The following is a 24,206-nucleotide window of genomic DNA, read 5'->3' as shown; positions in this document are numbered from 1 at the left end:
TTTCTGCCTTGAAGAACAGATAATCATGCCACCCTCCCCATAACAGCCCTCATTCTTGTAATACTGTAATTATGTATTTTATCCATATTGTAGTATAAGCTTCTCCTTCCAAAGCTAAACTCCTACCCCACCTAAGTGTGGCCATTTTCATTCTATATGCTCAAAATTGCGAAAAGAGAAAACACTGAATTCATACATTCTAGAGCCATTATGTTGTTCTCTGTAATGATCCTGACATTGATCTCTTAAAATACCAGTCACTTGGTTCCTTATCTACATCTTCCTTGCTAATGTTAACTTTGAGTTACCAAAAAAGAAAAAAGACAAAATTATTATTTCTATTTTATAGAAATAAATAACAGCAGCCTCGGGACACATATATGAGAATCATCTTGTTCACTTTGTTTCTTGCCTCCAGTAAGATCATTACAACCCAAAAGTGATACAGCTTAAGGAATCCAGAAAGCTAAGCAGCAAATTCAAACAGTTGTATATGTACTACATTTATCCCTGATTCTCCTGTTCCATAAGCAAAGTGTTATAATAGCAGTAATGTGTCTGCCAACACAAAAAGGTTTTATTAGGCCTTATTAGGCCTCTACTCTCCTGCTTCCCTGGACTTAAAGGTTTTTTAATCCATTTTCAGTTTTGTTTTGTTTTGTTTTTTGTTTTTTTATATTTTATTTATTTATTTGAGAGAGACAGAGATAGTGAGAGAGAGCTCGAGCAGGAAGGAGGGGGAGAAGCAGGCTTCCCGCGGAGCAGGGAGCCCGATGCGGGGCTCGATCCCAGAACCCCGGGATCATGACCTGAGCCGAAGGCAGAGGCTTAACCATCTGAGCCACCCAGGCGCCCCGATCCATTTTCAGTTTTTCAATAAGAGATCATTTCCAAGATTTTCCATATGAATTAGAATTTCTCCCTTAACTACCATAATCCAAACTCCACATACTGAGAACCAATACAAACCATTAAATGCTGAAAATTAAAAAGAAAATAGAAATCTGCAACCGTTTCAAAACAGCACACAAAAATCAAGGAGCCTGTATAACTTATGATTGCTTTTACTCTCTTATTTATAACCCTTTCTATTTAAGAAAGTGCTTTAAATCCCCCATAGCACCTACACAGAGCCCTAACCATATCTCTTAGTTCCACCATCTCTTGGCTAAATTGAGTGTAGCAAGCAAAAAGGACTCTCCACAATCTATACTCTAAAATGAAGTCATTAATTTGGACCACTCTAAATTTTGGCAAACTCATGAGAGGGTAAGAACACTGTTTAAAAACATCAACTACCTTATACCTTATTACCGCTCTTTCCCGGGTCCTGAAACATAAAAAGGTCTCTCTGGAAATCAAGAAGACCTCAAAGGATTCTCAGACTCCCGGCAAGATTCAGAAATGCAGCAAGCATCTCTTCAAAATTAAAAAGCCATAAACTTCTCAGCTAACTCTGTTGAAGCAGCTTCACCAAACTTCTGAAAAGTGGAAAGCATTTAATCAAGAATGTTCCCATTTCTCTCCCTTCTGAGTAATCTGAACTCCCTCAGAGTTACCTTCTCTACTTACTTAATGATCAGAATTTCATTTTCCATACTATTAACCATAGTTCTGAGTTACATAATTTTCATTACGTTTCATAGTCTTTCCAAATCACGGTAGAGTTGTTTTAGAGCATTTAGGGTACACTGTTTCAGCTTCTGTTCAAATTTAAGAAGTCAGAAGCTCTAGCTTAGCTACCATTTCCAGTTACATATCACTGCATAATAAATTACCCCTAAAACTTAGCAGCTTAAAGCAACAACCATTTTATTTTCTCCCAATTTTGTTGGTCAGAAATTCAGAAAGGATACAATTCCTCTGTTCCATGTGGCATCAAATGACGTCACTTGGGGTCCTGAGCTGATGAAAAGACTGAAGAGTCCAAGATGGCTTCACTCATATGTCTGGCACCGTGGCAGAGATGGCTAAACAGCTGGGCTCCACTGGGAATGTCGAGGAGTGCGGAGACGTGGCCTCTCCAGTATGGCAGCTGCCAGTTTACGCCAGGCTTCAGAACAGACGTCTCCAGCAAGCAGATCTCAGCAAATCTAGTCAGACTTCTTACATGACATCTCAGGATTCCCAAAGAAAGTATGTCCGACAAAGGAAGTAGAAGCTGCCAGTTTCTTAAGGTCTGCACCCAGAAACTGGTAACAGTGTCACTTCCACCAAATTCTATTAGTCTAAGTAGTTACAAAACCCACAGCATTCTATTACCCTTTAAAACTATTACACAATAAATTGTTTTAATCTTCTGGGAGATAGAAAATAACCCATGATCAGGGACTGTCCAGTTGTCAGTCTAGGAACTATCTCTACACACCCCTAAACCACTCCCACTACATATAAAGAATCAGACCAAAATCTGCACTTATTCATTTTAATAAAATTCCAGTATTCCAAATTTTATTAGCTTATCTTACACAACTGAGGTTCTTATAATTTTTTGTTATTATATATGTATGTATAGCAATTATTTTTTTTCTTCCAAGATTTTATTTAAATTCACATTAGTTAACACACAGTGTAATATTAGTTTCAGGAGAATTTAGTGATTCATCACTGACATACAACACCCACTGCTCATCACAAGTGCCCTTCTTAATGCCCATCCCCCCATCCCCCTCCCCTCCAGCAACTGTTTGTTCCCTATAGTCAAGAGTCTCTTATGGTTTGCCTCCCTCTCTGTTTTTATCTTATTTTTCCTTCCCTTCCCCTATGTTCATCTGTTTTGTTTCTTAAATCCCACATCATGAGTGAAATCATATGGTATTTGTCTTTCTCTGACTGACTTATTTTTGCTTTGCATAATACACTCTAGTTCCATCCACGTTGTTGGCAGACGGCAAGATTTCATTCTTTTTGATGGCTTAGTAATATTCCATTGTGTATATATATACCACATCTTCTTTAGCCATTTATCAGTCGATGGTCATTTGGGCTCTTTCCATAGTTTGGCTATTGTTGATATATTGTTGCTGTTATCAACACTGCGGTACATGTGCCCCTTCAAATCACTATGTTTGTATCCTCTGGATAAATACCTAGTAATGCAATTGCTGGGTCATAGGGTAGCTCTATTTTTAACTTTTTGAGGAACCTCCATACTGTCTTTCAGAGTGGCTGCACCAGCTTGCATTCCCATCAACAGTGTAAGAGGGTTCCCCTTTCTGCACATCTTCACCAACAACTGTTGTTTCCTAACTTGTTAATTTTAGCCATTCTGACATGTGTGAGGTGGTAACTCGATGTGGTTTTGATTTGGATTTCCCTGATGATAAGTGATATTGAGTATCTTTTCATGTGTCTGTTAGCCATTTGTAGATCTTCTGTGGAAAAAAGTCTGTTCATGTCTTCTGCCCATTTCTTAACTGGATTATTTATTTTTTGGTGTTGAGTTTAATAAGTTCTTTATACATTTTGGAAACTAGCCCTTTCTCCAATATGTCATTTGTAAGTATCTTCTCCCATTCCATCGGTGGCCTTTTGGTTTTATTGATTGTTTCCTTCGCTGTACAGAAGCTTTTTATTTTGATGAGGTCCCAATAGTTCAGTTTTTGCCCTTGTTTCCCTTGCCTTCAGAGACGTGTCGAGGAAGAAGTTGCTATGGACGAGGTCAAAGAGGTTGCTGCCTGTGGTTCTCCTCTAGGATTTTGATGGATTCCTGTCTCACATTTAGGTCTTTCATCCATTTTATTTTTTTTTTATTTTTTATTTTTTTAAAGATTTTATTTATTTATTTGAGACAGAGAATGAGAGAGAGCATGAGAGGGAGGAGGGTCAGAGGGAGAAGCAGACTCCCTGCCGAGCAGGGAGCCCGATGCGGAACTCGATCCCGGGACTCCAGGATCATGACCTGAGCCGAAGGCAGTCGCCTAACCAACTGAGCCACCCAGGCGCCCTTTCATCCATTTTAAATTTATTTTCTGTATGGTGTAAGGAAGTGGTCCAGTTTTATTCTCCTGCAGGTGGCTGTCCAATTTTCCCAGCACCATTTGTTGAAGAGACTGTCTTTTTTCCATTGGATATTCTTTCCTGCTTTGTTGAAGATTGTTGACCATACACTTAAGGGTCCATTCTGGGTTCTGTGTTCTGTTCCACTGATCTCCGTGTCTGTTTTCGTGCTAGTACCATACTATCTTGATAATTACGCACTGGAATACAGATTGAAGTTCGGAATTGTGATGCCTCCAGCTTTGGTTTTCTTTTTCAACCTTCCTTTGGCTATTCAGGATCTTTTCTGGTTCCATACAAATTTTAGGACTGTTTGTTCCAGCTCTGTGAAAAATGCTGGTGGTATTTTGATAAGGATTGCATTGAATATGTAGATTGCTTTGGGTAGTACACACATTTTAATAAAATTTGTTCTTCCAATCCATGAGCACGGAATGTTTTTCCATTTCTTTGTGTCTTCCTCAATTTCTTTCATAAGCGTTCTATAGTTTTCAGAGTACCAATCTTTTACCTCTTTGGTTAGGTTTATTCCTAGGTATTTTATGGGTTTTGGTGCATGTAGCAATCATTTTTAAATGACTCAAAGGGTATTAGGGGAAAGAACCCAATGTTCTCTATGTACACCATCTTTTGCCTAATGACACTGTATATACCAAGTCTCTGATGCACAGCATTTGTGAATTATCCAACCTTGCATTATACTGAAAGTCTACAGATAACTACTGGTATTTGTTATTCCTTAAATTTATGTCTTAATTAGTTTGACAAGTTGATTTTAAATAATGAAAGCCATCTCTGAAAGATCCATTTAGACTTGTGCAGATAATCAGCATCTGCCTCTAATCAAACTGAGATTAGCAAATTAAACCCTTTAATTAGCATTTTGCATAATTTAGCCAAATTATGCTTCTTAGGTTTAAGAAGGTGAAACAGGGTGAATTTATCAGTTAGATATTCCTTTAAATCTTTATTAATTATCAAAGTTTACCCCATCTACAGTAAAAATAAAGATATACAAATTAAATTCAGCTTAGTTGGCTAAAACCTAACACTTCACAACATTTAAGCTAATTATGTCATTTGGGGCAAATTAACACAATAATCAGAAGAGAAAAAAATTTTTCATTTCAATTTTCTCCATCAACTACCTCAGAGGTCAACTCACCCAAACTATATTCAAACAGCATTTTTAAGAAGGAAGGAAGGAAGAAGCAAGCATCTCTCTGCTGCCATTAAGTACTGCAGAAGGTTAATTTCACTAAACATTCAATCATACAGTTTTCAAGAAAAGCACTCATAAAAAGGTAAGTAACTTGTCAATTTTCTTTGTTAGAAAGAGACCACAGGGGTGCCTGGGTGGCTCAGTCGTTAAGCGTCTGCCTCCGGCTCAGGTCATGATCCCAGGGTCCTGGGATCGAGTCCCACATCGGGCTCCCTCCTCGAGGGGAAGCCTGCTTCTCCCTCTCCCACTCCCGCTGCTTGTGTTCCTGCTCTCGCTATCTCGGTCTCTGTCAAATAAATAAATAAAATCTTTAAAAAAAAAAAAAAGAAAGAAAGAAAGAGACCACAGGACAATAAAGTAGCAAAGGGGCCATCACAAAAAAACAAGATAAGCCATTACTTTTATCTACAGGCAATACATTCTCTCACACACAGTGATGCTGACTTTTTTTTTTTTTTTAAGTATCTCCACTCTTAACTGACCAAAACACTCCATTAGCTACCAAAAGTACCAATTTCCAGGATTGGATAAACAAGTCAGATCATAAATAGCAAGAGCTTAAGAGATGGTGGAGGAAGCGTGTATCTTTTCTAACATATATTAAACTCCAGCTTCTGATGAAGACATGGTCTTGGAAATCGCCCCTCTGTTCTAGAACTAATCCTCTTACCAAAAAGAAGCAGTGAAATTTGAAAGTAGACTTTTCTCATGACTAAAGATAGCAACCTACTACAAACTTCAAATAAATTATCTTTATCCTGCTCTGAATACTACCCAAACCATAGCTCTTCTTTTGTGTGTGTGCACGTGCATGTGTGCTTGTGTCAAAGGGAGTGATAAATAGAAAGAAAAATAATCATGTCAAGCTTATATTAAAAAGGAACACTCAAATTCTAATTCATTTTAAAGAATATACAACTTACCAAATGAAAACTGACACAGAATAAACAAGAAACTATCCTTTCCAAATCCAAATTCCAATCCATTTATATGCAGATCCGACTGCATTCCTGAACAACCTGTATTTGGAGAGCCCAAACAATAGCTCTGATGTACACTAATCAACCAAACAGTACCAAAATTGTTTCTTTAAGGACTTACTGAAGTGGCAATATTTTTAATATAATTTAGTGTTTTGCATCTACAGGCACTACGAAAATATTAGTCGGTTCATTGACTGGAAAAATCAAGCCTACATTCCAAAAACTGTTCTTTTAGTATTTCATAGTGGGTCTCAGAAACGGCATCAACAGCCTAATTTGGAGCAACTACAGCTCTGAAATGATATGATATATATCCAGCCGAAAAAAATTTATTTCTCTTAACCCTTGAATTATCAATAGGGCAACTAAAAGGCAAATGTAAAAAGTTAAAACTCTAGGAATATAAAAGCCCAACCTTTAGTCTTAATTCATTTGCTATTTAACAAACCCCAGTAGCCTTTTACTATTAAAGCAGAAGGAAGAGACATATAAACACCTGCAAAGCATGAACTTCAATTCATTTCACTACTTTTTTCCCTTCTGCACTGATCGGACCATTGGAAGTTAAAGTACAGTGCTTTGGCTCCCCCAAATGACACTTCTAGAGCATAATAATCCTGTCACAGAGAAAAGAAACAAAAGCCAAATACAACGGGGTTCCTTGTATCCCATCCTCATTGGCAGAAACTTGTCCAGTACTAGATTCAGTTTTAATATCATCATCCCTCATCTACCCTACTCTCAACCTAATTAAACAAAAATATTATATATTCAACCAAGAGTTTATCTCCAAGTCCCAAAAGGTGAAGGAATTACGTAATTAAGAAACAGGAGTAAAGTGAAGGTAAAAGTATTGTACCAAAAAGTTTGCATCACAGAGGTATTAACAATCCAAAAAAAGTAACACGTTTCTATAAAAATGCCTTAAAGTAATTAACCACAAAGATTAGTTCCAAGATTATAACTAACCAGACCTTCAAACACCAAAAAGTTCTAATCTGAGAAATAAAAAATATCACTAATAAAAATCACTCGTTTAATTTTAAACATTCAGTATAACTCCTAGAGTCTGCTGTTTTCATATGCATAAGCAAAATGCTCACTAAATAATAAAATGGCTAACCTTTAGTGTTCACAATGTGCCAAGCACTATGCAATTTACATAGATAATTTCTTTCAGTTTCACAACAATTCTATGAGGAATATACTAAGATGTTCTCTATCTTATTGTAGAAGAAAATGAGGCATTGAAAGGTTAGGTAACTTACCCAGGGTCATAAAAAATCCATTATGAGATCAATTTTCCCACATTTTCTCACTCATACACTCTCCCTTAGCAATCTTCTTTTCCACAGATTCAAATACTACTGTTACACATGTATTTTGATTATACACTTTCAACCATGAACTCTTGAACACAGCCTTATATGTTGAATTGTCCACTGCCTATCTCCACTGGCCTACCAGCACTCATAAGCAGTATATTCACAACCAAATATACCATCCTATCCCAAAAACATACTCGTATTTCTATATTCCCTACCATTACTAATACACTATTCTTTATCCACCAAATAGCTTGGAGTCATCTTCATTTCACATTCCACTAAGTAATCAAATCTTCAGGCTCCTTCCACGTCTACCGTGTTGGCCCACTTCTTTCCATCGCCACAGTCACTTCTATAATTCAGACCCTCATTCAGTCCTTCATTTTGTCATTCACTCAACAAATTTTCCTTGTTGTTAACAGAGAAACTGGCAACATCTCAACAGAACTCTGCCGTAAGTCTCAACATTCTACTACTTGGTAATCTTTTTTTCTTTAACTTTTTATTTTTTTTAACTTTTCATTTTAAAATAATTATAAACCCACAAGCTGCAAAAACAGGACAGAGAGTTCCCTTGTACCCTTCACCCAGGGTCCCTCAATGGTTATATCTTACATAACTAGAGTACAAAACCTAAACCAGGACAAATGACGTTGGTACAATGCATGTGTACAGTTCCGTGCCATTTCACCACATCTGTAGATATGTGAAACAACCACAATTAAGAGGAATTATTTTTACTCTGAGGATCTTAGTGTTAATTAATCTCATTAAGGCTTTAATAGACTCATTCTCATGGTCAGCTAGTAGGCAGGCCCACTTAAAGACACATGAAGTGGTGTCCAATATTACCTGACAATCTTAAATCTCAACTTCGGGGGCGCCTGGGTGGCTCAGTCAGTTAAGCGTCTGCCTTCAGCTCAGGTCATGATCCCAGGGTCCTGGGATCGAGCCAACATCGGGCTCCCTGCTCCGCGGGAAGCCTGCTTCTCCCTCTCCCACTCCCCCTGCTTGTGTTCCCTCTCTCGATGTCTCTCTCTCTGTCAAATAAATAAATAAAATCTTAAAAAAAAAAATCTCAACTTGGGTCTCAACTCTGGACTTCCTTATTCACTCAGCTACTGTGGTTCTCTTTTATCATACTAAATTAAAACATGTCAGTCCACTCCTCAAAAAGTTTCAGCCAATTCCTTCCTGCCCTTATCCTATCTCACTAGCCTCCCCTCCCTCTCTTCCCCATAATTTTTTTTCTTTTTTAAGATTTTACTCATTTATTTGACAGAGAGAGAGTGAGAGAGCACAAGCAGGGAGAGCGGCAGGCAGAGGGAGAAGGAGAAGCAGGCTTCCTGCAGAGCAGGGAGCCTGATGTGGGGCTCAATCCCAGGACCCTGGGATCATGACCTGAGCCAAAGGCAGACGCTTAACTGACTGAGCCACCCAGGCGCCCCTTCCCCACAATGTAACTACAAACTTCCTTGTCATAAAAATGTACAACCAAGGGCACCTGGGTGGGTCAGTCACTAAGCGTCTGTGTTCGGCTCGGGTCATGATCCCAGGGTCCTGGGATCGAGCTCCACATCAGGCTCCCTGCTCTGCGGGAAGCCTGCTTCTCCCTCTCCCACTCCCCCTGCTTGTGTTCCCTCTCTCACATTCTCTGTCAAATAAATAAAATAAAATCTTTAAAAAAAAAAAGAAGATCTCAGAGGAGTAGGAGTTATGCTGGAGTTATGCTGCGGTTAGGAAAAATAGGATGACAGAACTCTGTGTGTTCAAGCTGGAAAGAAGAGTACTACACTACATTAAGGAAGAGCAGGCTGCTGTTCCTAGAAAAAAAGAAAGGCAGGTCCCAAGACCCTCTATCACCAACCAGTCCTCAGAACAGAGCTCCAGCAGCTGGTGAGCCCCCACAAAGCAAAAGAAAGAGATCATCCTAACCCACCCATTCCATCCCTCAGGTTTATCTTCGGAACCTGTAAACTGACAAGTTAATATATAAATTTTACAGGTCCGTAGGTCCAAAGGCAAAGTTCTCTCAATGGTTTGGTGCTTGGAATTCCTCTATTGTTTATACACATCATCATCACCATGCATTAAAATATAAATAAATTTAAAAATTAGAATTCTTATGATTAACATTTCTCAAGTCTATTTTAAGTCGCAATAAATAATACCAATTTCTAGGAATTATTTCTACACATAAGTGATCCAAAGACCAGAAACCTCACTATACGAACAGCATAATCTCAGGAAAAAAGCACCTTCACTATGTTCTATTAAGATATCTCCAAAGGGAACAGAAAGAACTGAATGTCCAGTCTTAATTCCCCTCATCTGAGAAGTTTGCTTGTCCTGTTCCACTAGGACACTAGGAAGCTGTCTACATCCACAATACATGAAGAGTTTTGAACTCTGTTTACGAAAGGGACTATAAAGAAGTATTATTTTGATGCCACTTTTGACCATCTCCATGTGCTATGCTCACAGTTGTGCATACTGGAACTACACAATATAGAGGGTTTAAGAAGATTATTTTTTACAAATAATAGTAAGACATCCAGATATAACCTTAATTATGGAAACAATATGTCTGAGATGACAGCTACTTTAGTGTTAGTGAAGTAAAAAGTCTGTTTTTTAAAAAGGGGTAATTCCATAACTGAAATATAAAAGAAACAGAAAAGCAATCTAAAACAAATACTAACATACATAAACAATCACACACAGTGCATTAAATGTCATAATCAAGGGGCACCTGGGTGGCTCAGTTGGTTAAGTGTCCAACTCTTGTTTCGGCTCAGGTCATGGTCTCAGGGTCGTGAGACTGAGCCCCGCATCCAGCTCTGTGCTTAGTGTGCAGTCTGCTTGAGATTCTCTCTCCCTCTCCCACCGCCCCTCCCCGCCACTCACATGCACACACTCTCTCAAATAAATAAATCTTAAAAAAAAAAAAAAAATGTCATGGGGCGCCTGGGTGGCTCAGTCATTAAGCGACTGCCTTCAGCTCAGGTCATGGTCCCAGGGTCCTGGGATTGAGTCCCACATCGGGTTCCCTGCTTGGCAGGAAGCCTGCTTCTCCCTCTCCCACTCCCCCTGCTGTGTTCCTGCTCTCACGATCTCCCTCTGTCAAATAAATAAAATCTTAAAAAAAAAAAAAGTCATAATCAAGTAAATACTGTACCCATTCCTAGCAACACTGTGAATGCAACCTCCACCAATGCAGACTGGTATAGTGTGTGCGTTGGTGCCTCAAATGCCACATCAGTGAAGTGCTTTTCCAAAAAGGTGAACTTACAGAAACATATGGAACAAAACAAAGCATAATTATCCATCAATTCACACAGTAGTTTCGTTCCAGGAATTATCAGCGTACACAAAAGCCATGGGGGAAAAAAAACACTTTATGTATATTTATAAAACAGTGTTTGGGTCTAGATTCAGATCATGAGAAACAGGTTTTTTGTTGTTGTTTTTTTTTACCCCACATAAATTTTTTAAAGGAATAAAAAAATCAATAAAGACATGGAAAAACACATTGTTGTACAGAGCTATCCAATGCATTGCAGACACTCCAGCATCCCCATCTCCTATTAAACACTTGTAGCACCCACCAATCATTGTTACAACCATCAGAAATATACCACAAAGATGTCCAAAGTATCTATTAGCAGAGTAGCCCCTGGAGCCCAGGACCCCTAGAATGAACCAAGAAGCTATCTTCCTAAAAGGCCCAGTCTGAAACAACCAGTGGACCTCTCTCTAAAGAAGGTCCTCCTCCTTTCTTCTAAGCCAAGAACAAAACCAAATCAAGCCTGTAACTTTCTTTTTACCACCCTGTTAAATTATTCCTATCTCAAGCATAAAATCTACTCCTGAATTTTGGCTTCCACTGACCTTTGAATATTACAGGAGTCTATTGTTGAACATGAACTAAAACATACACTGTGACCAAAGAAATGTTCGGGGGGGAAAAAAAAAAGTACCAGAGAAGAAAAGCAACATAGGGTATAGAATAGCCATGGTCAAGATAATGAGCCCTTCAACAACTGAGCTGTGTAAATATAATGTTTTCCCTAGAGGTCGCACACATATTATATTGGGAAAACTACTTATGGCATATTTAATATATTGTGTTTCCATTTCTGCTAAGAACTGTCAGCTAAAATAAAACATCTTAGTAAAATTACAGTTAATGCTTTAATTTCCTACATTAATGTAAATCTCTAATCTCACACCTGTGTTTGTGTATCCCTTTTGATGGGCGCTGTCACCTTAAATGTCAGCAGCTATTCCACTTCATTTCACTGCTAGTTAAGGACTAGCCGGGAGGAAATGTGCTCATATATTTAGTAACATGTTTTGTGCTATACACATTTCAAAAACCTCCAGGTCGGATTTTTGAGTTCCAGTTCTAGCATTTAACTCTGGGTAAGTTACTTCACCTCTCTAACCTTTCCTCATGGAGCTGCTGTCCAGATTAACTTATATAATCCATTTAAAGCATTTAGCTTAGTGCCTGGCATTCAGTGAACACATAACAAATGTCAGCTATTTAGTGACTAACTTCTCTCCTCTGTCTCCTTAGATCACCGTGGAGACCCAAACCTTAATAAGTCCACTGCTCATTCAGGTTACCAACAAGTATTCCTTCCTTGGGGAACAAGGACCCCATGCAAGCTCCAAAACAGTCCTCCAGATTTTCTAACATTCATACAGAGGTGACACTCTCTGGATCAACTAAAAGAAGCCAGAATATATTTGGCTACTCGACTCCAATATAGACAACAGAAGTATTCTCTTGCCCAAAAGCTTCATGCAACACTGGAATTGGGAGAACACACTCTGAGCAGAGATGAACAGGGAAAAAGCCAGAGAGCTGGCAGGTATCAATAGCTGGAGGCACCAGGAATCTGAAAGCCAAGGAGATTAGCAATCAGCGGCAACGAGGGAGTAAAGAGAGAGAAAGGAGTACAGAGTAAGAATTTCAACTGCTTTATCTCCGTTTTCAGAAGGGTGGGGAGTAGAAGGATGGATATACTGATAGGGCCTGGGCTAACTGGCAACTACTTCCTCCTGCCTTTGCAACTCAAACTTAGCCACTCAATGACTAGAACAACACAAAATGATTTTTTCCTGCAACTCCATCAGCCTTCCACAGCCCTGGTTCTTAATCGCATCCCAAAGACCTAGGATACGGCACTCTGATCTAGGCTCTGAACTAGTCCATGACAGGACTTCAACTAAAAAGGATTAAACTTTCAGGGAGGAGGGGGCAGCAGGAGACAAGAAAAAGTTAGGAAGATTACAGATTGAAAAAATAAAGTATACATTTAAAAATTCAGTCTTTTTTTGAAGACCTTCAGAAAACATAAGTAACACTATACAATGTAAAAGAGAGAATATCAGGGGGCGCCTGGGTGGCTCAGTTGGTTAAGCGGCTGCCTTAGGCTCGGGTCATGATCCCAGGATCCTGGGATCGAGCCCCGCATCAGGTTCCCTGCTCGGCGGGGAGCCTGCTTCTCCCTCTCCCTCTGCCTGCCTCTCTGCCCACTTGTTCTCTCTCTCTGTCAAATAAATAAATAAAATCTTTAAAAAAAAAAAAAAAAAGAGAGAGAATATCAGAACACTTATAATGATATTTAGTAAATTAATTTCATTCTTTTAGGATCTAAATAGCAACATATATATAACATTATTAGGTGAGAAACTTCAGCTAAGCTACAGCATACTTTTTCAAGGGCAAAGTCAGAGGCATGAAGTCATCACCAATAAGAATACAAGGAATTCTGTATTCAAAAGCTACACAAAAACTTTAAAAAAGAAAAATGACTTTCGTTATTTGAAAATTTTTGCATATGTTTATTTTAGCCTTCAAGGGTAACTCAGCTTGAAGTTTCACATTTAGTCATAGCATCTCTAGGTTTAAACTATCTTATAATGAGCAAAATCTAATTTTGTAGCTTGATAAGGAAAATCCAAATTTTGTGAACTTCTAAAATATTGCCACTAAAGACCATCTGCTATGGTGTATTTTTACAACTATATGCATAAACAGTGAGTCCTCAATTAAGTAAAAGAATTCAATAAACCTTTTCCTCACTCTCCAAATCTAATACTATAGCTACCTAAAAATATATATGAAACAATACAAAGTTAGCTTCCATAATTATCTGATGTCAAAAAACAACATGAGGTTAAGAGGATTATATTTGTAGAGTGTGCTTATAGAAAGGAAGCCCTATTAATGCCTTCCCTTACATCATTTGAAAATAAGTTAAAGGTGGGGCGCCTGGGTGGCTCAGATGGTTAAGCGTCTGCCTTCGGCTCGGGCCATGATCTCAGGGTCCTGGGATCGAGCCCCACATCGGGCTCCCTGCTTGGCGGGGAGCCTGCTTCTCCCTCTCCCTCTACTGTTCCCCCTGCTTGTGCTCTCTCACTCTGTCAAATAAATAAATAAAATCTTTAAAAAAAAAAAAGTTAAAGGTATGCAGTTGCAACAGAAACACATAAAGAGCTCTGGCAAATCATAAATTTTCCTATAAAGAATACAGAACAAATGGAAATCTGCTAACCAGAATAATCCCTCAAATTCAGTTCAAAAGAAAAAGCTCATTTCATATAGGACATATATATACCTATTACCTAGTATTTAACCCTGAAAAAGATAAGTATTCCATGCTACTGTACTCATCTTAAAGATTACCTCATGGGGCGCCTGGGTGGCTCAGTTGGTTGGGCAGCTGCCTTCAGCTCAGGTCATGATCCTGGAGTCCCGGGATCGAGTCCCACATCGGGCTCCCTGCTCGGCGGGGAGTCTGCTTCTCCCTCTGACCCTCCCCCCCTCATGCTCTCTCTATCTCATTCTCTCTCTCAATAAATAAAAAAAATAAATAAAAAATAAATTAAAAAATTAAAAAAAAAAGATTACCTCATGTTTATGAAACAGAAATAGAGGTAAATCTTTTGAACTGACTACTATTTTCTCTGGAAATTAACTCATTTACTCAACACTCAGCACCATGCTTGAATCCATTAGACAATTCAACTCAAAATTGCCCACTTCAAATTCTTGGAATATAAAATGATCTACAGGGTACCTGGGTGGCTCAGTCAGTTGAGCACTTGACTCTTGGTTTCAGCTTAGGTCATGATCTCATGGGTCGTAGGATCGATCCCCACATCAGGCTTCACGCTCAGTGGGGAATCTGCTTGGAGATTCTCTCAGTCTGCCCCCTCCCCCTGTGCTCTCTCTCTCAAATAAATAAATCATAAAAAATAAACAAATAAATAAATAAAACGGTTTACTTCCCCACTCTGAAAATAAACTTGAACCTTCATCTGATTATTAATCCTTTCTCCCTCAGTTCCTTTTAAGTCTGGAATTTCCAACAAGAGTTAATAGTATGTGTGGGAGGAGGAGCAAGACGGAGGAGGAGTAGGAGACCTAAATTTCGTCTGGTCCCAGGAATTCAGCTAGATAGGGATCAAACCATTCTGAACACCTATGAACTCAACAGGAGATCAAAGAAAAGAATAGCAGCAACTCTCTGAACAGAAAAGCGACCACTTTCTGGAAGGTAGGACATGCAGAGAAGTGAATCTGAGGCAATATACGGGAAGATAGACGGCGGGGGAGGGGGCCTCCATCAGCCGCTACCGGCAAGTGATAGAGCGCCGGAGCACAAAATCGGAACTTTTAGAAGTCTGCTCCACTGAAGGACGTCGCTCTAGTGGCTAAGTGGGGGGTGGAACCCTCGCTGGGACAGGGTGGTCTAAGGACCCTCGGGGTCACAGAAAGACCCGGGGTGCCTGAGTGCGGCAGAGTTCCCAGGTATTGGAGCAGGGAAGCCAGCTGGAAAGACGGAGCCAAGGAGTGGGCTCTCAGCTCAGGGTTGCCAAGAGTTAATCGTATGTACTTACCATCCCACTTCACTCTTCTCCAGGCCCCCTTTCCACTCCTGTCATAGCCAGTGGCTTGTCAGACATCCTATGAAAAGCTTCCATGCTCATCAAATACATTTGTTCTCTAGTGTGTTCCACTAGATGTCCGTTCTGACATGTGCGTGTTTTGTCTCAGCTGTAACATCAGACTCCCCATTGCTGAAATTTATTCCGCGTCAGAGAGAAAATTAAAGTACACATTTCTCGATTTTGCAAGCACATTAAAATTGCTTTGCAACTTATTACTAGGCTTATAATAATTTGTAAACATATCCCAGAGGGTAGCTACAAAGAGAGTCATATATATCAAATGAATGGCATTTTCCTATTTTATGTAATAGAAAGAGTTGACCACAATGATGAATGCACAGTCCAAAAGAGCTACAACAACCCTAACTAGATCAACTAGCTATGAAAACAATAAAGGCCAAAATGATCAGAAAACCATGACTACCTCAAGGCCAACTTGCAAATATCTAAGAAATAATAATGCACAAGTGAACACCAAAAACTACTTTAAACTTCAACATGTAAAACTATTAAATCAATGTAAAATCAATGTTCCAATGTTAACTAGGGAAAAGTATCCAGAAGTTCCTAATAAATTCACATAACTGACACTTCCAATAACAAATGACAAATTAAACATTAATTCATGATCACCGAAAAGGACTGAGCCAAAAATGACATGATTCTAATATAGAAGAAATTAAGATTCCAAACTTCAAGGGATAAGAAACAGATTTTAAATATCAGATTCAGGACAAGAAAATTATTTTAAAATAGGTAAAAATAAGCAATCCAAAGTTTTACAAGTACTTGTTTTCAGTGAGCCAGGTAATAAGGTTACCAACCACAATGCCTTCACTCAAAAACCCTCCCTTCCAGGGGCGCCTGGGTGGCTCAGTCATTAAGCGTCTGCCCTCAGTTCAGGTCATGATCCCAGGGTCCTGGAATTGAGCCCCGCATCAGGCTCTCTGCTCGGCGGGAAGCCTGCTTCTCCCTCTCCCACTCCCCCTGCTTGTGTTCCCTCTCTCGCTGTGTCTCTGTCAAATAAATAAAATCTTAAAAAAAAAACAAAACCTCCCTTCCTGAACATATTTGACAATGGAACAACAGTTGTTCTACTTAACATGCAGTGGACTTCTCATTTGTAACACATGGAATACACTTGATATCTTTTAAGACACTCACCTTCACTGTACTGCCATTAAATCCACTGGTATTTCAAATCAGGTAAAAAATATTTTTTGACTGTCCTAAGAAGATTTTTTAAAACATCAAGGTAAATTACAAACAGCTATCAGACTCTGAACAGCAAGAGCACAGAGAACCTTTGTCTGCGAGGCTGACAGGTGTCAAAACCTGACCTTTCCCTAACTGGTCAACTGAAAAATCGTTAATAGTATGTTTGACCTTACTCATTCGCCTTTAATATGACACAAGGTTAAGTCAATCAACTCAGCAATTAGATCCAAAATGTCCCCCCCAAGACTGCAATAATTAATCATTTCTAATCCTTGCCTAGAAATTTCAGATTTAAAATACAAATTATTTACACATAAATCCAAGAATGAAAAATATCAGTTTTTCCTTTCTGAATACTTCACATTAAGGTTTTATGTTATGTATCTTAAAAATTCAGAATCTACTATCCACTAAAAATCCAAATACAGACTACAAAAGCTAAATTATCAAAACACAGTCAGAACAAGAAATACAACACGAGTCCCAGTCTGATAACTGGCCTCATTCACCTCCTTCAAACTTTTATCCAATAAATTTACATCAACTATGGCAAACAACAAAAAATTTAAGAAAAAAAAAACCTTGCAAAGAAATTAATTATTCCCTTTTCTGTACATATTTCTCCATCAAAGCAAACACAATGCAATTTAATTGTAACACTGCATCTCCTTCTAATATAAAAATATATTTCACAGAAAGAGATCCATATAAAAGTCAATGCAGCTTTAGGGGCACCTGCTGGCTCAGTTGGTAGAGCATGTGACTCTTGATTTCAGAGTTGTAAGCTCAAGCCCCACATTGGGTGTGGAGATTACTTAAAAATATTTTTTAGGGCGCCTGGGTGGCTCAGTTGGTTAAGCGACTGCCTTCGGCTCAGGTCATGATCCTGGAGTCCAGTGATCAAGTCCCGCATCGGGCTCCCTGCTCGGCGGGGAGTCTGCTTCTCCCTCTGACCCTTCCCCCTCTCATGCTCTCTATCTCATTCTCTCTCTCAAATAAATAAATAACATCTTTAAAATATATTTTTTTTTTAAAGTCATTGCAGTTTTAATTAATCTGAAAAGATAAACAAATGCATACAAACGGAGAGTCCAGGTAGACTCTAAGATGTGTGTGCCAGCAACCCAGCTTCTGTAACATGGAAGCCAAGATGGCCCTGTGGCTCTCTACTCCCCACTATTTCCCTCTGCCTCAACTTGGGCAGCAGGGTCTATTACACATCAGAGACGAGCTTATACAATAAATGCTAATAACTTTTCCCTAATCCCTGCTTTGCCTTGAGTCTAAAAGCATCACTGACACCTGTTTTAGCACAACAGTTTCAAACACAAACCAAATATTCCAATCAAAGTGAAGAAAAATGTGCATGTTCCCATTAACGAAATGGTAAAAGTTGGGAAATGGGAAGAGCCACAGGGAGCTACTGGCAAGCTAATCAAGAGCACCTGAATTCAAGTGCCTTGATTACTAGTATCAGCTGCCATGAGAGTATACCAGAAAAAGAAGGAAAAAGGTCTCTGCTAGTAAAGTGATACAATCTATCACAGGAATGGTTTTTCTGCCAAGCCCCTGCAATGCTTTCTCGCTCTTTTCTTTCCTCCATGAATCAGCACCAGCTACAAACACTTGATCAAGTTTTATATTCCACACTGTTTATTTCAAAAAAACATGTTTTTACACTATACACCTCCAACCAAGGTTCTGATAAACCACCCAGGAGGACTACCTACATCCTATCTCCCAACAACTAATAATCACTGAACTAAAAAAACAAAAAGTCACATAAAAAGCCAAAAGTTACTCTTCCTTTTCGAAACTGCATAGGATCCCCGGTGACATACAAATGTAGACATTAATTTTCCCTACATTCAGTTTTCCAATCTTATCCATATTTCTACATCTTACTTTAATGCATGTTTATTATAATGCACCTCAAATGACCTGCAGAATGAAACGGAATATAAATACAGTAATTATAGCAAACAGACTGGAAGCAACCAGAATAATATTAAAAGCCAATCATGACTGCCAAGACACTTGTTAAAAGTATGCCTATATGTGCCATAAATTCCACTCTCCTATAATAACAAGACCCAAAATAGATTTTAAGTTCTTTTTTAATCCCAGTTAACATATAGTGTTATATTAATTTCAGGGGTACAATATAGTGATTCAACACTTCCATACATCACCTGGTGCTCATAACCACAAATGCACTCCTAATCCCCATCACCTATTCAACCTACCCCCCCCAACCCCCTTCCCTTCTGGTAACCATCAGTTTGTTCCCTATGGTTAAGAGTCTATTTCTTGGTTTGCCTCTCTTTTTTCTTTCCCTTTGCTCATAGGTTTTGTTTCTTAAATTCCACCAGTGAAATCATACGGTATTTGTCTTTCTCTGACTTATTTCACTTAGCATAGTACTCTCTAGTTCCATCCATGCCATTACAAATGGCAAGATTTCATTCTCTTTGATGGCTGAATAATATTCCATTGCATATATATACCACATCTTCTTTACCCATTCATCTATCAATGGACAGACCCTTGGGTTGCTTCCATAATTTGGCTATTGTAAATAATACTGCAACAAACATAGGAGTGCATATATCCCTTTGAATTAATGTTTTTGTATTCTTTGGGTTAATACCCCATAGTATGATTGCTGGATCATAGGCTTGTTCTATTTTTAACTTTTTGAGGAAACTGCATACTGTTTTCCAGAGTAGCTGTACAAGTCTGCATTTCCACCAACAGTGCAAGAGGGTTTCCCTTTGTCCACATCCTCACCAACACTTGCTGTTTCTCATGTTGTTGATTTTAGCCATTCTGACAGGTGTGAGGTGGTATCTCATTGTAGTTTTGATTTGCATTTCCCTGATGGTAAGTGATGATGAACATCTTTTCATGTGTCTCTTGGCCATCTGCAGGTTTTCTTTGGAGAAATGTCTGTTCATATCTTCTGCCCATTTTTAATTAGATTATTTGGGGGGGCTGTTCAGTTTTATAAGTTCTTTATATACTTTGGATACTAGCCCTTTATCAAATATGTCATTTGCAAATATCTTCTCCCATTCCACAGGTTGCCTTTTAGTTTTGTTGATTGTTTCCTTCACTGTACAGAGCTTTTTATTTTGATGTGTTCCCAGGAGTTTATTTTTGTTTTTGTTTGCCTTGCCTCAGGAGGCATATCTAGAAAAAAGCTGCTAGGGCCAATGTCAAAAAACCCACTGCCTATGTTCTCTTCTAGGATTTTTATGGTTTCAGGTATCCAAAATAGATTTTTTTTAATTGCAGCAAAAACATATCAAATCTAATTAACCCCAAGCTTCTCCAAATACAAACATTTGCGGCCTCTATATCTGCCATATTACTAATATATATGCAAGGCATAATACTAACAACTCTATATGCTCTAAATTTTTTTAATTTTTTTTATTTATTTATTGGAGAGAAAGAGAGCACAAGCGGTGGGAGCAGGAGCAGAAGGAGAAGCAGACTCCCCGCTGAGCAGGGAGCCTGACACAGGGCTCAATTCCAGGACCCTTAGATCATAACCCAAAGGCAACCACTTAACCCACTGAGCCACCCAGGTGCCCCTACTCTAACTAATTTAAAACTCAGGAATCTGTGGTGAGGATTAGGATTATCTTCATTTTATTTATTTATTTTTTTAAAGAGAGAGAGAGAACACAAGCAGGAGGAAGAACAGAGGGGAATAGAGAGGGAGGGGGAAAAAATCTCAAGCAGACTCCATGCTGAGCACAGAGCCAGACGCAGGGCTCGATCTCATAACCCTGATATCACGACCTAAGCCAAAACCAAGAGTCGGACACTCAACCCACTGAGCCACTCAGGCACTCCGGGATTATCCTCATCTTAAAAATGAGGAAACAAGTACAGATCAGAAAATTTACTCAAAATCACATACCTGATTGTCAAGTCTGGGATTGAATTTTATGCTACCTATAAGTCAAAAGTTAGCCTATTACTGTTTAATGGATGCTGACAGAAGACAAAGACTCCTGCATTAGAGACAAAGAAATGTATTACTCATAAGCAGCAGCAAGAGAGCCGAGACATTGTGTCATTCTGCTTACCATCAAGTTCCTTGGGGGAAACATGACATAGTCCAGATGAATGGTCAAGTAGAATGGGTTTGCACTACAGCAACGAACACTGAGAAACAATCACTTTTACAGCAAGCGGTAAGCAAGCCTCCTCTATATATCAGGAAAATATTACTTCATCCCGCAAGGTTGCTTGTTAAAAACACAGCTCTGAGAACAGCCTGCATAAAGAGTGGTCAGGACCATATTTTCTTCATATACCAAGCAAAACATGTAGGATCAGAAGGGGGCGGTTCCAACACTGATATGCATCAGATGGGTAACTCAAACTCCACAAATACACCACCAGAGTCTGGACTGTTAACCACTATTAATAAACCACATTCAAAAACTTTATCATTGTTCCCCTAATTTAAAACTATAATTACTGAGACCATTGAGGCCTGTCACTAAACATGGCAAACTGAACATAAGTATTTATTTCCATTAACTCCACAACAAAATGAAAAGTGACAATAATGATATAAAAAGAATATAAACCGGGCGCCTGGGTGGCTCAGTTGGTTAAGCGGCTGCCTTCGGCTCAGGTCATGATCCTGGAGTCCCGGGATCGAGTCCCACATTGGGCTCCCTGCTCGGCAGGGAGTCTGCTTCTCCCTCTGACCCTCCTCCCTCTCATGCTCTCTGTCTCTCATTCTCTCTCTCGCAAATAAATACAATCTAAAAAAAAAAAAAAGAATATAAACCACCAAGGACAAACAAAATGGTGGAAGAGGGAGTTCAACATGGTATTGGAAAGTGGATGAAAGTGTGCTAATTGATTGAAAAGAGAAGAGAAAGCCACAACTTAAATCCCTAGAGAAAGAGATACTGAAGAGAGAGCTAATATTATCTCACAGAAAACAATCATGAATTAGATGAACCATATACAAAAAATGAAGAATGAAAAAAAAGAAAGAAAGAAAAAAGTCACCATAGTGAACAGTGGGCTCCTGGCTCTCTGATACAAGAATGTCAGCATTAAGACATAAATCACTGTGGAAAGAGATTGGAGGCTTCCTCTGAAATACTAACTTCGGCAAGGGTCATCAACCAATTATTTTTTAAAAAGTAATCAAATAATGCCCAATAGCTCAGGTGCCCAATAGACATGCATTCTTAATAAGCTCATTTGGGACATTCTTCAGGACAAACCATACACTAGCTCATAAAATAAGACTCAATAATTTTAAAAGGACTGCAGTCATACAAAATATGTTCTCAGACTAAAATGGAATTAAATTAAAAATCAGTAACAGCAGCAAGTTTGGAAAATTCAAAAACACATAAAAGGTGAGGGCGCCTGGTGGCTCAGTCAGTTAAACATCTGACTTCAGCTCAGGTCATGGTCTCAGGGTCCTGGGATCAAGCCCCACATCAGGCTCCCTGCTCAGTGGGGAGTCTGCTTCTCCCTCTCCCTCTGCCCCTCCACCTGCTTGTGTTTGCACGTGCTCTCTCTCTTTCACGCTCTCTCAAATAAATAAAATCTTTGAAAAAAAATACAAGTTGAACAACACCCAAAATAACCAGTAAGTCAAAGAAAAAACAAAGAAAATACTTTGATATTAATGAAAACAAAACACAACGCAGCCAAAACTCACAGAATGCATCTAAAGCAGTGTTCAGAGGAGGGTTAATATAAATGCCTACATTAAAAATGAAAAAAACACCTTGAGGGGCGCCTGGGTGGCTCAGTCGTTAAGCGTCTGCCTTCGGCTCAGGTCATGATCCCAGGGTCCTGGGATCGAGCCCCGCATCGGGCTCCCTGCTCTGCGGGAAGCCTGCTTCTCCCTCTCCCACTCCCCCTGCTCGTGTTCCCTCTCTTGCTGTGTCTCTCTCTGTCAAATAAATAAAATCTTTAAAAAAAACAAAAAACAAAAAACACCTTGAATCAGTAACCTAAACTTCGACCTTAAGAAACTAGAAGAGCAAACTAAACCCTAAGCAAACAGAAGGAAGGAAATAATAAAGACTGGTAAGTGATAATAATAAATAGCAAAAATTAAAGACACAGGAATAGAAAAAACAGTAGAGAAAAATTGACAAAACCAAATAGTTATTTGAAAAGGTCAACAAAATTGACAAACCTCTGACTCAATGACCAAAAAAAAAAAAGACTTAGTAAAATCAGTAATGAAAGAATGAAAGGACATTACCAACCTTATAGAAATAAAAAGGATTTCTGAGGGGCGCCTGGGTGGCTCAGGTCATGATCCCAGAGTCCTGGGATTGAGTCCCACATCGGGCTCTCTGCTCAGCGGGGAGCCTGCTTCTCCCTCTTCTCCCTGCCTGTGCTCTCTCTCGCTATCTCTGTCTCTCTCTTTCAAATAAATAAAATAAATAAAAAATCTTAAAAAAAAAAAAAAAGGATTTCTGAAACTAATGTAATATTGGATATTAATTATATTTCAATTTTTTTAAGTAGGCGTCACACCCAGCGTGGAGCCCAATGCAGGGCTTGAACTCACAACCCTGAGATCAAGACCTGAGCTAAGAACAAGAATCGGATGCTTAACTGACTGAGCCACCCAGGTGCCCCTATATTACAATTTTTTAAAAAAGGATTATAAGGGATACTATGAACAAGTGTACATATCAATTAGATAACTCAGATGAATGGACAAATTCCTAGAAAACACAAATTACCAAAACTGACTCAAGAAGAAATAGAAAATTTGGATAGATCTATAATAAGAGTGAATCAGTAATTTTAAAACACCCCACAAAGAGATGCCTAAGCCTAAATTCTAACATATATTTAAAGAAAACACGAATCCTTCACAATCTCTTCCAAAAAAAACAAAAGAACAGGACACACTTCACACTTCCCAACCCCTTCTGAGACCAAGATTACTCTGATACCAAACCTAGACAATGACATTGCAAGAAAACTACAGACTAACATCCCTTATCAATAAACACAAAAATCCTCCAAAAAATTATAGCAAATCATCCAGCAACATATAAAAAGGATCATACAGGGGCACCTAGGTGGCTCAGCACTGAGTCTGCTTGAGATTCTCCCACTCCCTCAGCCCATCTACCCCGCCGCTGGTGCGTGCACGCTCTCTCTCCAATCAGTCGATCAATCAATCAATCATACAGTATAAGCAAGAGGAATTTATCCCAGGAATATCCCAGCAAGGTTGGGACCAAAAATCAATTAATGTAACACACCATATTCACAAAATAAAGGACAAAATCATACGATCATCTCAACAGGTGCAAAAAAAGCACATGACTCGGGGGCGCCTGGGTGGCTCAGTCGTTAAGCGTCTGCCTTCGGCTCAGGTCATGATCCCAGGGTCCTGGGATCGAGCCCCGTGTTGGGCTCCCTGCTCCACGGGGAGCCTGCTTCTCCCTCTCCCACTCCCCCTGT

General features: G+C 39.1%; 1 protein-coding gene across 3 annotated transcripts in view; it reads right to left on the bottom strand.

Moving 5' to 3' along the window:
• The window catches only part of PRIM2 (DNA primase subunit 2), a 331,933-nt gene that overhangs the window by 290,102 nt on the left and 17,625 nt on the right, over window positions 1-24,206 (bottom strand). The gene's annotated exons all lie outside the window — the stretch shown is intronic.

The sequence above is a fragment of the Mirounga leonina genome, unplaced genomic scaffold (genome assembly GCF_011800145.1).
Source record: "Mirounga leonina isolate KUSES-001 unplaced genomic scaffold, KU_Mleo_1.0 Mir_53, whole genome shotgun sequence".
Taxonomy (NCBI): Eukaryota; Metazoa; Chordata; class Mammalia; order Carnivora; family Phocidae; genus Mirounga; species Mirounga leonina.
Note: the sequence above shows the minus strand (reverse complement) of the source record. Positions and strands in the feature narration are given on the sequence as shown.